The sequence below is a fragment of the Felis catus genome, chromosome A3 (genome assembly GCF_018350175.1).
Source record: "Felis catus isolate Fca126 chromosome A3, F.catus_Fca126_mat1.0, whole genome shotgun sequence".
Lineage (NCBI taxonomy): Eukaryota > Metazoa > Chordata > Mammalia > Carnivora > Felidae > Felis > Felis catus.
In genome coordinates, this window is record NC_058370.1 from 20,379,179 (window position 1) to 20,394,571 (window position 15,393).

Sequence of the window (15,393 nt, forward strand, 5' to 3'; positions counted from 1 at the left end):
AATATGGCTCCGTGTCTTTGTGAACATTTCTGGAGCTAGATGCCTTCCTTTCCTTCTGTTTCGCAGCCCCCTCCCCTTTCGATGTTTGCCACATGCTTTCTTTCTGTTGCCTTAAGATTCAAACAGTGTCATGAAGCTCTACTGCAGGTCAAGCTCTACAACACACTGCAGCCCTCCCAAGGAATCGAACGATGTTTCGGTTCCAGAACGTGTCTTCCATTATATCTCCGATCGCTCGTCCTTCTTTGTCCCCGGGATCTTTCTCAGAAACGACCTGGACCTGCTCTGTCGCCACTGCTGTCCCCTATTTCCCATCAGAATCTTGGATCTGACCCCTCCTTCTCTGCCCCAGGCACTCTGGATGATTTGTTCTCAGTTGACCCCTGCAGCCGTGCCTCTTGATCTTAGAGCTGAATTCTGTCCTCACATCCCACTCTCTCACACACCTCCGTTTCCTGCTTTAAAACTGCTTTTCATTTAAATCTGATGCTTCTCACCTCTGGTTTCACAGAGCCCCTGATTTCTCTCACGGAATCGAAGGCACAAGACGACGTTCTTGACAACGTCTTTGTTTCTTGCGTCCTTGGCCCATTGCACGCATTTCCTCCATGTTTCACAAGCTGAAATCTGTCCTAGAGCCGATGCTGCTGCTGCTGGGGTGATTCGTCTTTAAGTGATGTGATGTGTAAGCGGGGCTGGTGGTTTTCCATAAACATTTTGAGTAAATTGTCTTCGCTTCCCCTTCTGGGTCCCTTTGGTTGTTCTTGGCTTCTCAGATCTCCAACTGGAGGGCTTCTTCGGTGTAAATTTATAACACCCTCATTGTTATCGGGCAGCCGGAGGGGAGTTGAGAGGAAGCCTGAGCTATGAGTAGTGTTCACAGGAATAGTTATCTCCGTGGCAATTCTTTCCATGCACGGTGAAGCTGTTGTTCCCGGCGCAGGGGCTCGTGTTCGCTTTTAATTTGGCACAGCCTCTACTCCAGTATAAACTTTGGCTATGCCCGGGCTCCTTCCTGCTGCTGTTGCTTGACACTTGGAGGAAGTGCCTCTATAACCCCGATCGGCTTTTCTTTGATGTGGCAGCTACATGAATCCTAAGGTCTTCTCGGGGCCCTGCTTTCAGAAGCTCCCTGTCTTTGTCACGGGGGCCACAGAGCCCACGCGTCAACCGTGGGAGCCTCCCTCACCTTCAACACGTCCTCCACCTAATTAGGAAAACTTAACGACCCCCCCCCCTCCCAGGGTATCCTCCATATTCTCTCCCTAATGTACATATCCTCACTGTTTTCACCCCTTTCTTCTCCACGCGGCCACCACGCCAATCCCGGACTCCCAGGGTGCTGCTGTCACAAAGGATGCTGATCCTTGGAAGCTCAGATTATGACATCGCTATCTGCCACGTGGCCTAGCCACGCACCTGGGTCTTCCTTCCCGCCAACCCAGAGAAGTGTGTGAGGTTCCACGCATTAGTCCTGATGCTAATGCTCGTGCTTAGGAAAGAGTTGGTAAGTTGTACCCTTGGTGCCTCCCTCACGTCCACCAAAACCTTCTGTCGCCATCATATTATTAGCTCCTTCCCCAAGTTTTAGTTCTGCCCTGTCCATTCTTCCTCTTTGTCATCTTTCCAATGGGGATGCAGCTAAGGGTGTCATGGAGAAGTTTTTTAAAAGTCTAAGAGGAGAGAGGTGCCTGTGATGTCTGACCCAAACACCTGGCACTTGGATTTCCTGACCACATCTTGCCGCCCTGTGCCTGCACCGTATTTGTCTTAAGGTAACAGTATTTGCATCCCAGTCAATGCTATTCAGATGGACATATTTAAGATTATTCCCCAAAACGCGGATGTATTGGCCCAATACAAGAGTCACCACACTTGGGAGGGAAAAAAATCCCACTTGGACCCTATTGCGGTAATCAAATTTCCTTCTTTTCCTGAAGCTGAGATGGTATATGAATCAAGTATTTGAGGGTTTTGAAGCACACAGAGAAAGCAAGGATGCTTTGAAAAGGGTTAAAGGCTATTAAAAGACTACATAAAAAAATGTTAGAATGGACACCAGAGTGAAAACTAAGGTGATCCATTATTGGAGATCTTTGTTCTCCCGCTGAGCTGGATGTGTCCTTCGTGGTTGTTGTTTGCTTGTTTGTTTTTGTTTGTTTTGTGTATGCGTGTGGTCTTTTGTTTGTGTGTTTTTTTAGGGATGGATAAAGAATGTCGGAGGCGGAGCGTTAGTTAAACTAATCTTCATTGTTTTGGAAATTGAAGTTTTTTCTCCAGTAAGCAAGCATATATAACTTTAATAACCATAAAACCGGGGTGGGGGGGGGAAGGGTAGGAATTAGAATAAAGGACCCTATTGCTCACCTAACAGGATTACCATTTTGCTGAACAAATAAAAAGGAGACATATTTTCATCCATTTCAAGGCTAAATTCCCAGCCTGATGTTATCCCACCCTCTTCTGGTTGTGTTCTGGGAACAGAGAATGAGAAATTTGGGACCCAGTTGGAACAGCCCACTACGAATCTTCGGTCAGTGTGACCAGGAACCTGAATAAATGGCCAATCTCACCTAATGATGGAGAAGTAATCGATTAATGTATGAAATTGTTCAAAGAACTGCAGTGATTTCCACAAGTGACGGAGCCATCCTGGCCCCTCCCATGTGTTAATTACCAAGGGGCCAAGGGACATTCTGTTTGCGGTCAGAATTGCTTTCCATCTTTCTTTTGGGTCTCACCCACCTCCTGTAAGATAGTGAAAATAGAGGGGCAGGTGCATAGTCTAAGAAAGAGAAGTACACTGGGGAATGAAGACAGTGAGAAATGTCTAACGGATTTGCCTCTTGTGATTGATAAAATATAACTTTTTGTGCATATACAAGGATTAGGACTGGGGCAGAAGTCTTGCACTTATATTTTCTCTTACGTTAGGGTACATCCAAGAAGCATGTTCTGACAGTCTTTCCTGACGTTTTGGTTTTAAAGACAGACAAGCAAACAAAGTCAATTCCACCGTCTCTTAGACCAAAGCGGGTGATTTGTCAGATGGTGGTATAATTTTAGGGGAAACGTGTCAGTTCTTCCTTGTTGCCGTGTTTAAAGCTCTCTTTCCTGGAGCAAGTGGCCGCGACTCTGCCGTGTGGAGAATTGTGAGTGTCCCTTTTCATCCTTCGTGCGCTGGGCCGTGGAAAGTCAGTAGTCGGAGGTGGGGTCCTGTCCGCCTCCTGTCAGGCAAACCGCTCAAGCGACGATTATTTATTTACAACAGCTAATACAATTGGTAGTAACGACTTCATAGGGAAACTCTAAGTGCAGGCAAGATGAAAAATTTACTAAATTGGAGAATAAAAATGCATAAGAAAATGTACAGAATCAATATTTCATGGCCTTTGCTTTACCTTGCTGTTCGCAAATCTATTCCCGAGTTCGCATTAAAATTTAAAGCAACGTCATGCGACAGGTTCAAGCCCTGGGTTATTTCACGTTGGTTTAGCTTTAGCGGAGTTTGTTGTTGCTTGTTTCATAAAGTCAGGGGGACCTGGGGAGAGGGGGACACTTAGGAAACCATTTAGCCAGGCGACTCTGCTTTTTACCTTTTTTTTTCAGGCAGGAAGACAAAATTGTGTCTGACATACAGAGAAAGGTTGTTTTAGACATTCACTTCTGAACCAGCTAAGCCTTAGCAATCTTTCCTGTTCAACCTTGTACCCGCTTTAAAAGGCTGTTTTTAAAACCTTTGAGAGCCAAACTATTATTTTATTAAAATATAAACAAAACACGTATTGAGTAGCGACTACGGGCTAAGCACTCAGTAATACCCGTCTAGGACTCAATTGTGCTGGAGAAGGACCATAACTCCCGTGTTCTCCGTAGCCATGGCTTTATGAAATTACAACACCACAGAGAATAAATAGCCAGAGGGACGGATACACAATTTGAAGCAATCTGAATACTTGAGCAGAATATTTGCGTGTGTGTGTGTGTGTGTGTGTGGTGTAAGTTTTGAGTAAATGCAGATAGAAAATGCTGTACCAACGTCTTGAAGAGACATTGGTATATAAAGGGGGTGAAACTCCGAAAATCTACAAATAGGACAGCTCTACCCAATGCTCTCTCTAGTTTTTTGGTTTGTTTGGTGCGCAAGGCATTTGCTTGCTGTATCCGTCCAGCATCCATTTCAACTACGTACCATTATTCTGAGCTCCCTGAACTATTTTAATCTATTACTTTGTGGAGATAGAGGTTTGCGCTGCACATGGTGTGGCTGGTCTCAGAGGAAGAAGCTAGAGAGACACTAGCTTCTCCACAAAGCTTTATTTTTCACGGTGTTACGTACCGGAGATGGGTGAAGGTTTTGTGTCAATATCAAGGGACTGTGTTACATGCAGATTCCTTGGGACCTAGAGAGAAACCCAAAGCCTGACCAGTGGGCAGATGTCCAATGCTGAGTAAAAGCCCAGCACGGCCAACGGCCTTTCCGTTTGGTCTGGAATGATTTCTAATCCCTCACGGGTCAAAGAGTATGAACGATACCGTTTCCACGCCTTCCACCTGCTTGTTCGTTCTTCTGATCTGGAACACCTGAAAAATGGATGTTCTTGGTGAAGGTTAGAAATCTCGTCAAATATTTAGAGTGCTAGTGCAATAATCCCAATGCATGTTTTGTTGCTCATCGTGTGTGCTTCCATTTAAAGCTCAAGCCAGGAAAGGGAAGGGGAGGGGGTGACCCGCGAACATGCTGTTATGGTGGCAGAAACGCCTCTTGGGGCATTTTACCCTCCAAGCATTCAAGTGTCACGCACAGTCAAGAGTATACGGGTGATAGGAGACAGGCAATGAAGGCGAGTTTCTTGAGGAACATCTTTCTTAGCATAAAAGAAAGCCAGTTTGTTTCCTGCGAGTGACAGAGGTGAAGAGAGGTATTCTAGAAGCCCTCCTCCTGAAATTGTGGTCCCGGGACCAGCTCTGCAGAATCTGGGAGCTTGCCAGACACAGAGGCTTGCTCGCCCAGTCCAGACTTCAGAATCGGAATCTGCCTTTTATTGTCCTATCAACTAATTGAAGGGTAATTTTTACATGATAAGCCACATCCATTTAAAAAAAATTTTTATGTTTTTTATTTATTTTTGAGAACAATAGAGACAGAGCATGAACAGGGGAGGGGCAGAGAGAGAGGGAGACGCAGAATCCCAAACAGGCTCCAGGCTCCGAGCTGTCCGCACAGAGCCCGACGTGCGGCTCGAACTCACAGACCGCGAGATCATGACCTGAGCTGAAGTCAGACGCTCCACCGACTGAGCCACCCAGGTGCCCCAAAGCCACATCCATGTAAAGAGTGAGCCTTTTAAATGAATTTTGACGGTTGTCTACACGTAGGAAACCATCATGACAACCAAAACACGAGATGTTCCATCACCCCAAAAGATCGCACCCCTTTGCAGCCTTTTCGTCCCCCTGCCCAGGCACAGGTAGCCACTGCCCTGTTTTCGGTTACCGTAGATTAGTTCACGTTTTATAGCCACGGAACCCCCGAGGAGGCTCTTCTTTGAGTCTGGCCTCTTGCACTCTGAAAAATGCTTTGGAGACTCACTCATGCTAGGGAGTAGATCAGTAGCTCACTCTTTTCTGTGCACTCCACGATGTGTACCTACTGCCTCTGACTACCATGGATGAACCTGCCGTGAGCATCCCCATGGAAGTCTCTGTGAGGGTATCTCTTTGGGCGTGGAACGGCTGGGTCATAGGCTGTGTGTGTTTAACTTTTTAAGAACATGCCAGTTTTCCCAAGGGACTTCACCATCCCACATTCCCACCGGCAGGACATGTGAATTCAGGTTGCCCCATACCCTCAACAACACTTTGGTCTTACTAGTCTCTTCAATTTTAGTTATTCCAGTGATGTGTCGTGCTATCGCTTTGGAGGTTTAATTTGCATTTTCCTGATCAATAGTGGATGTTAAGAGAATCTGCATTTTGACAAGAGCCCCCCTGTGCTTTGTACACACAGGATATGTACGCAGCCGTGTGGGAGAGCCCTCGAGCAGACAGAGGAGGTCCAGCGTGAGGGTTGGCGGAAGCGACGATAAGAGGCAGGAACCACAGTAAGCTCAGTGATGGGTGATGACCGCCCATTCGAGGTAACTCCAATCCCCATGGGTGGGTACTTTCACCGGCAGCGTAAGAACTGAACTGGCATGGGGTAGGTGTCTGCTGCGATTGATTATTTCTTCCCGAAACACATACTTTTCTTCTGATTTTGGAAACCAGACACAGTTTAAAAAAGAAACTGAAAACTCCCACAGACCCATGATGTACTGAGCATCTTTTTAAGCTAAAGCTGTGGTGCTTTATTGCTTTTTTATTGCCGCTCGAACACATTACCGTAGCATACTGATTTCTTATCTTACAGGCTGGACGTCAGAAGTCTGACAATGAGATGCATGGGGCTAAAATCAAGGTGTTGACAGAGCTGCGCTCCTTCTGGGAAGAATTTTGCCTTTTTTAGCCTCAAGAGGCTCCCTATTCCTGGGCAGGTGGTCCCCTTCCGGCAACGACGGTATGCCAACTGCTACTTTCTCCTCTGAACACCTCCTTCTTGGATGCTGACTATTGTCTCTTTTTCCCCTCACTTCGAGAGTCTCCTGTGGTCACATTGGGCCCTCCCGGATAATCCAGGACAATCTCCCCATCTCGAGATCCTTAACTTAATCACATCTGCAAAGTTCCTTTTTCCCCGTGAACTCATCTATTCACAGATTCCAGGAATTACAATGTGGACATATCTGGGGACCATTATTCTGCCTACCACACATGCACCTCTTTCCAGCCATCTTTTTCTCTATCTAGTATCACAGTATTTAAATACGTCGTAAGTCAGAATGATTTGCAAATCCTCCCCCCTCTTCCATGTAAGGAGAAAAGATATGTGTCATGATAGTAACACCTACCAGTCCTGACAGCAATAATGAGAATAACGGTTCACATTTATTCAGTTATTAAACCAATGTTCTATGTAACTCGTATGTACCCATTCGTTTTAATTTTTTCGAGTTTATTTATTTTGAGAGAGAGAGGGAGAAAGAGTGCGTGTGCATGCGCAGGGGAGGGGCAGAGAGAGAGAAGAAGAGAGAGAATCCCCAGCAGGCTCGAGGCTGACAACACAGGGCCTGACACAAGGCTTGATCCCACGAACCATGAGATCACGACCTGAGCTGAAATCAAGCGTTGGATGCTTAACTGACTGAGCCACCCAGTCGCCCCCTTACTCATTTAATAACCCTGCCACAGCCAGAATGTTTGTGTTTCCCCCAAAATCCGTATGTCGAAATCCTAACCCCCAAGATAATGCTTGATGCTTTGGGAAGTGCTTCGGTCACGAAGGTAGAGCCCTCATGAATGGGATTAGTGATCTTCCAGAAGAGGCCCCACATTGCCTGTAGCCCCTTCCACCATGCGAGGACACAGACGGAGGTTCTGTGAGCCAGGAAGTGGATCCTCACCAGATCTCAAATCTGCCAGCACCTTGATCTTGGACTTCCCAGTCTCCAGAAGGGCAAGCAATAAATTTCTTTTGTTTATGAAGCCACCCAGTTTGTAGCATTTTATTAGAGCAGCCCAAACAGACGGAGACGAACCTGACGAGGCTGTCCCTGTTATCGTTTCCATCTCACAGGTGTGGAACAGAGGCCCAGAGAGATTCGGAAACTCACCCAAGATCACACAGGTAGGCCATTTCAAAGGCGGGACCCAAACTCTGGCTCTGGGGCTCGGGTGTTCGTTTTTTTACGCACGGGGCAAGTCGGATTTCTCCAGAGAAACAGAGCCAATGGGATGTGTATTTAAAAGGAGATTTAAAAAGAGGGCAGAGGAGATGGGGATGAGAAGGAACGGAGGACGTGAGCCACAGCGTAAATGTCAGCTGGAATTTTTAGAGGCGAAGAGAGAGCCGAGCGGGAGGAATACAGTAGCCAGCTGCTGGAGGTTACTGGGCTCTGGGATGAAGCGGTTATAAGAAGGGCTGTCAGAATGTCTCCTGCATGACGAGCCATGGAACACTTCCCTGGTATCCCAGAGAAGCCACCAGAAGGCCCACGCCTCCTGTCAATGCTTCGGGGTTAGCTGGATCCCCACCTCTTTGTTTTCCTGGATCTCTTGCTTCTCCGGTGAGGGAAGGAGCCTTCGTCTCGCTCAGGGATCTAGGCTAGCTACTGTCTCTGCTGCTTTTGAGTTCCCTCCTGGTTGTCGTTTTTTGTTTGTTTTTAACCTGTTTTCATGCTACAACATGAGCGTCTTCCTGCAATCGAAAGATTTTCCAAAAACACGGCTTGAATGACCACCTGCCATCTTCCGTCCTAATGCCTCGTAACTGTTGGTGTACGTGACAGTAGTTGTGTCGGGCCAGGATGAACGGCCACATGGACGAGCAGGGCTGTCCTTGAGAGCCGAGGGGGTCCTCGCACCCTGTGCCTACCTGGGAGAGTCCTCTCCGGCCTTGCGGTGTGCATTTGGAGCAAGGTATTTCCTGAACAGGCGGTTGAGGGAGAAGTAGCAATTGCCATGCACCGATTGCTGGCTGCTCCCTGCATTCTCCAGGAGAACAAAATGGACTTTTTCGCTCTCAGGGTCACAACGTGCAATTGTACATTGTGTCCGTTGGCGGGGGGCCAGAAAAGGCACACGGGCCCTTTGCGTGGGACTAGTATGATTCTGACCGAACTACCTTCCATTAGGAAGCAAAAGTTGTGGGGCCCCCCGGGTGGCCCCGTCAGGTGAGCGTCTAACTCTGTTTCGCTCAGGTCATGATCCCAGGGTCGTGGGACAGAGCCCCGAGCCCCAAAGGAGAGATGCTCTCTTTCGCTCTCCCTTCGCCCCTCCCCCGCCTCTAAAAAATACAAATTAAAAATTAAGTATGTTTTTTTAAATAGAAAAAAAGGAAGGAAAAGTTTTCAGACAGATCATCCCAAACCAGACACATTCTCAAAAACAAATGAGGCAGCCTTGTCACCATTAATTTGTATTGTCATTATTATTTACCCTAATAATAATGGCACTCACTGAATATATACCATTTGGCAAGCACCATATTTATTGCATGCTTTAATTTTTTTTAATGTTTATTTATTTTTGAGAGAGAGAGAGAAAGACAGAGCGTGGGGGGGGGGGGGCAGAGAGAGAGAGGGAGACACAGAATCGGAGGCAGGCTCCAGGCTCCGAGCTGTCAGCACAGAGCCTGACGCGGGGCTCGAACTCACAAGCAGTGAGATCATGACGTGAGCTGAAGTCAGATGCTTAACCGACTGAGCCACCCAGGGGCCCCTTTAAATAAATTCTCTTATTTCATCTTTTTTTTTTTTTTTAAGAAACTCATGAGGGAGAGACCATCCCTGTATTCTAACGAAGGAAACAGATTTGGAGACTGTCACTTGCCTAGGCTCCTGTAACAAGTCGGACCTCAAGCTCAGGTTTATTTGATTCCAAATTCCAGCCTCTTCACCTTGGGTCCAGGGCTGCTCGCATCAGGGCCCGATCTGATGACGTATATTCATAATTTATGACACGTCAGAGGCAACTGCCCAGGAGTTCTGTGCTACTCAGATCAGGGCTCCCCGCCTCTTCCTGCCATCACGCCCAAGTCTCACTCCCAGGGGCTGCACCTCTGCTCTCTGTACCCCCACGACCGACCAGAGCCCTGCTTGCGTGGAATCGCAATCCTTGCGCCTGGCCACCTGGACCAGCCCCAAGGGCACCGTCAGATATTAAGGCCTGGCCCAGCAAAACTGGGGGTGGTCCTTGTTCTCCCAGAGTAGCAGACAAACCTGACGGGCTAGACCTCAGCCCCAGCCTCTTCCATCTTCTTTATATCTGTTGGGGCCCAGGGTCCCGCCCAGCCTGGCTTTGGGGTTTTCGTGTATCTCATCAGTCGCAACCACATGCCCCATCAGCCCATGTTCTGGGTCTGTTAATATGCATCGTGCCTTGGTATTTAGAAATGGTTTGCAGGGAGGGAGCTGGGATGTCACGAGGTACTGCGAAGACAAAACATTAGGCATTTATTATAAGTAACCTTGTAATAGTGCTCACTTTATTTTCAAGGAAAAATCCTTATTACTCACACGTTCTCTAGATGTATGCTTTTCAGTATTTCTTCAGAATTGCCTATAAATCTAATTCTCTATTGCTAAATAAGGTAACCAGCCCTCATTAAGAAGGTTTGAGTCTATCTTATCCGTCCCACGAACAGGACGAGAAAAAAAATCTCGTATCGCTGCACGAGAAGTCGAGAGTGCCGAGATCTTGGGAAAAAGTGGTAATCACTTATTACTTATTATAATTCATTAAGCTTGTAGGAAATATTTAGATACTTAATTGGCATTTAACAAGATAGCTATAGAGAGTAAATGAGACATTAAATTCTCTTCTTAAATGCCCATTAGATTTGCTTTAGAAATTAATTGATAGCTAATTCATTTGCTATCAACTATTTCATTCTTTGCCAGCTGAGAAGTTCAACTTATTAATGATAAACAGAGGCAGGAGAAGGGAGGACTTGTCCTTTCCAAGCTCTGCGTCGGCCTGCTGTAAAAGGCAATGGTCCCCATGAGGTCTTCGTCCCATCCGAAGGGCGCAGTCTTCAGGTCTAGAGGGAGAGGCCCAGTCAGACCTTTCCAAACCGTCACCATCACAGGCCCATACAAACAACACAGGAGGGGGCCAGAAAGTCTCTCCGCGAGGAACAGGTGGGATACGTTCAAACTAGGCAGAAGGTGTGTACGTGGTCCTTGGGAGCAGTTATAAATGAAATACCTGGGGACCCGTCCTCGGGAACACGGAGGAGATATGTTTTGGGTGGCTCGAGACAGTAGAGCAGTGGACTAAAATTACAAGGAGGAGACAGGAAGCTGAGCTCCCTAGATGCCCCTGCGGGGAAGGGCTTGCTACCCCAAACACTGGAAGCACAGCCAGTAAATTACCCACCCACTCCTTCGGGCTTTGCCACAGCTGTAGAAAGGTGCCCTCAGCAAGGCACACTCTTCCTGGGGCGGCGTCCAGCCACTGAATGATCGCAGGATGCTCCGGGTCAGCCGACTGTAACAACCCTGAGAGGCCCTATATGCTACGAAAGTCCCGGCGGGGCTGGCCAAGCCTTTGTGAATGTATTACATCGACACTTCCCCTTTGTCCTTATCAATATTCCACATACTAAGTCCCACCTTCTGCTTCTGCAGAACCTAATTTGCAACACGTATGGGAAAATGACGATGTTTGTGTCCATCGTAAGCGCTGTTATGGCTCCTGACCTAGTATGTTGAGCCACTTGGTTCCTTCAAACTGCCCACAACTATCTCTGGGAGTCACCACATGGTGTTTCCCGGGCAGTCCCCATGGCTACGGCAGGGTTTCAGCTCTTTTTGACCTTTCCTACTCTATTGTTTTTGCCTCTGTCCAAAGCTACGTTACCTACTTATGGCAACATTTCCTCCTGTGGCAGAAATTGCCTGTTGACCACCGCATCTGCCTCTTCCTTGGGCAAAGAACTGGACCGGACTCCCCAGCCAGGGTGGCCATGTGAATGAGGTCCAGACAACAGAAAGCGACACAGGTGATGTGTGCCTGTTTGAGTCCTGGACACCCCACACACATGATTCTCCGAGAGCTCTCCTCTTGCACTGGCCGAATGCAGATGAGTCTGAGACCCAAGATGGAAGAAGCCTAGGTCTCAACATCTGGCCAGCGTGGAAGGCCTCCCTCAGGTCAGGAATACCCATTTCCTTAGGTGGGAGATGAACTTCTATTGCTGTAAATCACCAGGATTTGGTGGTTCATCAGTTACAACAGCCGCGGCTGACTGGACCAAGATGGCACCCATCAGATACCACTGCCTACCGCCAGGCATTCTCCTGGACACTTCTGCCATTTCCTGGGATACCTGCATTTCCTACCAATCACCAACCCTGCCACTGATGAAACCCTGTAGACCCCAAATCTCAAAATGACTCCACATTCTCAACACACAGAAGTCAAGAAGAGTTTTTAGGAATGTGAACAGACCATGCCTCCATCCTTCCTCTGTGTGTAATTACTCATGAATGAATGGGCCTCAGAGTAATGTTAATCATCCCCTAACATAATAAGTATCTGGAACCATTCTTTAGAGTTTTATTGAAGCAGAGACTCCTCCCCACAAGAGGCCGACCCAAAAGATAAATAGGATCAACACTGAGCTCTATTCGGAATACCCCCTTCCCTTTTGGTGACTAGATTTGGGGTTCAAGTCATGCTATTCTTGACTCTCTCTTTCTTGACCTTGAATTTTCTCCTTTAGGCTCCTCAGTGAGCCCTCAGTGCCAACAGACTTCTAAAAGATTGGCTTCAGCAAGTTCTCCCATTTGGCTCCGTGAGGGCAGGGACCTCACTGGCCTTTTTGACCGCTGGATCCCCAGCATCTAAATAGTTTTTGGTGTACAGAAGGTGCACAGTGATGTTTGTAAAATGAATAGTGGACATGTGACATTGAGTAAACAGCAGAACGGATGACCAGGAGAGACCTTTTCCAGTCCTGTACCGCGGTCAGTCTCGGGGGGAAGAAAGCTTCAAGGGATAGAGATAGATTTGCCATCTGTGATGACTCGTTTTTTTAAAAACAAGTGCCATTTTCACTGAAGCAAGAAAACAGCTATAACCTCAAACCATCAACCATGAAGCGTACTAGACATGTACTATGAAATCTGTACAAGGTACAGAGGTAGACGTAAAACTTACCATCTAACAAGGTAAAAGCTTAACATCTCACATTTCACTGTAGACCTTAAGCACGGAACAATTTTCCTAGAAGTAACAATTAGGATCCTAAGAGCTTCAGCCAATTGTTCTTCGATTAGAGCCACATGCTTTAGGGAGATAGATCTCCAGAGCAGGGAGTACATTCCTCTAGAAACTTCTGGAGAGGGGGTGTCTAAAGAAGACACTAGAGACGCACCAATTTCATTCTCTTTTATCATCCTTCTAGATGAAGTTGTCAGATGCCAGGGGACGGAAAGTAAATGGAAAGTAGCACAGAGAGGCTTGTTATTCAAACTGTGGTCTGAGGAGCCTCAGTTCATTAAATGTGTCAGTTGACTGGCCTTGGTTCCCAGATATTTAGTCAAAATCTAGTGTCGGGTTTTTGTGCAAGCATTTTTGATAGGATTAACATTTACATCAGTAGACTTTGAGTCAAACAGCTCGCCCTCCACGGTGTGGGTGGGCCTCATCTAATCAGGGGAAGGCCTTAAGAAAAGAAAAATCTGGAAAGAAGAGGAATTCTGCCCACAGACTGGCTTTGGACTAAAATCACCACTCTTCCCTGGATCTCCAGCCTGCCAGTCTACCCTGCAGGTTTGGGATGCCAGCCTTCCAAAATTAAGTGAGCTGATCCCTGAAAATAAATATCTCTCCCTGTGCTATTCTGTTTCTCCGGAGAACCTGGACTAACAAAAAGCATCTCTAAATCCACTTACCCCTGTGTCGTTTTTTTCTACAATCTCTCATCCTCTGGGAAGAAAAGAACATCACTGGTCCTGGGACTCTAAACTCATGGTCTAGCCTACTCATCTGGCATTTTGCTTTGACTGACATAAAATGTCTTATAAGTTGAGGGGCGCCTGGGTGGCTCGGTCGGTTGGGCGTCCGACTTCGGCTCAGGTCATGATCTCACGGTTCGTGGGTTCGAGCCCCACGTCGGGCTCTGGGCTGACAGCTCAGAGCCTGGAACCGGCTGCAGATTCTGTGTCTCCCTCTCTCTCTGCCCCTCCCCCACTTGTGCTCTCTCTCTCTCAAAAATAAATAAACATTAAAAAAAAATTTTTTTAAGTCTTCTAAGTTGCAATTAGTTTCTTTATGCAAAAACATTGTCTCATGCACGTAAGCACCCGTTTGCAGCTTCCAGAGAGTCACTGGGCCCATTTAAGGTAAAACAAAAGTCTGGCCAAGGCTGGCGTGAGTTTCTGTCTTCAGTGTAAGAGAGGTGTCCAGGGGCTCAGTTTCCCTTCTTGTGTAAACTCTCGAAGGTCTCTTGTGAGGCGTAATCCAGTCTCTTCAGTGAGGGGCCACGGAACTCATGCCGCTTCAAGCATTCTCAACATCCCACCAGTAAAGTCCTGTCTACACGGACCTTCGGTCCATTCAGCCGACCGTTGTAAGACAAGCAATGAGTTGTCCCAGTGGTCCGGCTTCTGTCCTTTCCCACCATCTTACAGGGTCTCGGACTATCGCACTCTGTGCATGTCGTCTTTAGATATTGTACTGTGACCGACCAAAGAGAGTGTGTCTACCTCATCTCTGGGTCTCAAACAGAAGTAGAAGGATCACCTGCACATCTTGTTCAATGTGCAGAATTCTACTGCTCCTCCAGCATCTTTCCCCTCCCTCCACCTCAGGATTCTGATTCACGAGGAGCGGGTCCCTGGAATCAACACGTTCTCCAGATGATGCCAGTGTAGCTGGTTCGCAGACCACACTGAGAAACACGTGGCCAAAGAATCTGAGGTTCTCGACGAGATTCGGTGACAAGTGGAATGAATATGAGTTGAAAGAGTTATGAGAGTAATGGCAGGGTGACTTACAGGTTACTTCCAATCGCTTGAATCCCCTGGACCCAGGTTTAGTTCATCTTGTTTGTTGGGTCACAGGCTTCCTGAAACATGGTCAAGTGACAAATTGCTGTTCCTGTCTCCAACGGAAGAAGTGAATGTCTACCAGCAGTCCCAGACACAAGGAAAGAGGCTCTCAGACCCTGTCGTATGAATCCAGATCTTCTAGGTTTTATCAAATCACTTAATGCTTAGCAAACACAAACAGAATTGTGAAAGACCTAAGGAAGACCAGGAAAGGAAGGAAATGTTTAGATTTTCCCTCGCCCTCATAAGGGGATGCCTACTTAGACCGATTCGGTTTTGTGAATTCCCAGCAAAGTGCGGCAAGTCAATATCATGTAAGAAGTAATCCAAAAGCTCCCAGCTCCGTGGCCTGTGACTTCGCGGATTCTCCAAACAGGACTGATGAAACCCTGTGATGACCACAGTCAACCTAGAGCCAAGCTCAACCCTGCAGGTGATACGAAGCTCAGTGGAGACAAATTCTGCCTTACAATATAAGCCACAGCACAAGGCTTTAGAGAGTCAGTGAGATTTGCATCACACCTCGCAATAGGAAGCGCAAGGGGCGCCTGGGTGGCTCCGTCGGTGAAGCGGCCGACTTCGGCTCAGGTCACGATCTCGCGGTTCGTGAGTTCGAGCCCCACGTCGGCCTCTGTGCCGACAGCTCAGGGCCTGGAGCCTGTTTCGGATTCTGTGTCTCCCTCTCTCTCTGCCCCTCCCCCATTCATGCTCTGTCTCTCTCTGCCTTTCAAAAATG

General features: G+C 47.4%; 1 long non-coding RNA gene across 1 annotated transcript; it reads left to right on the plus strand.

The window, feature by feature from the left end:
* The first annotated feature begins 1,261 nt into the window (after positions 1-1,261).
* Positions 1,262-7,019, plus strand: LOC109498559. Its single transcript, XR_002155382.3, has 3 exons — positions 1,262-1,507; positions 6,011-6,104; positions 6,413-7,019. It is a non-coding gene; the product is annotated as an uncharacterized LOC109498559 (long non-coding RNA).
* The last annotated feature ends 8,374 nt before the right edge of the window (positions 7,020-15,393 follow it).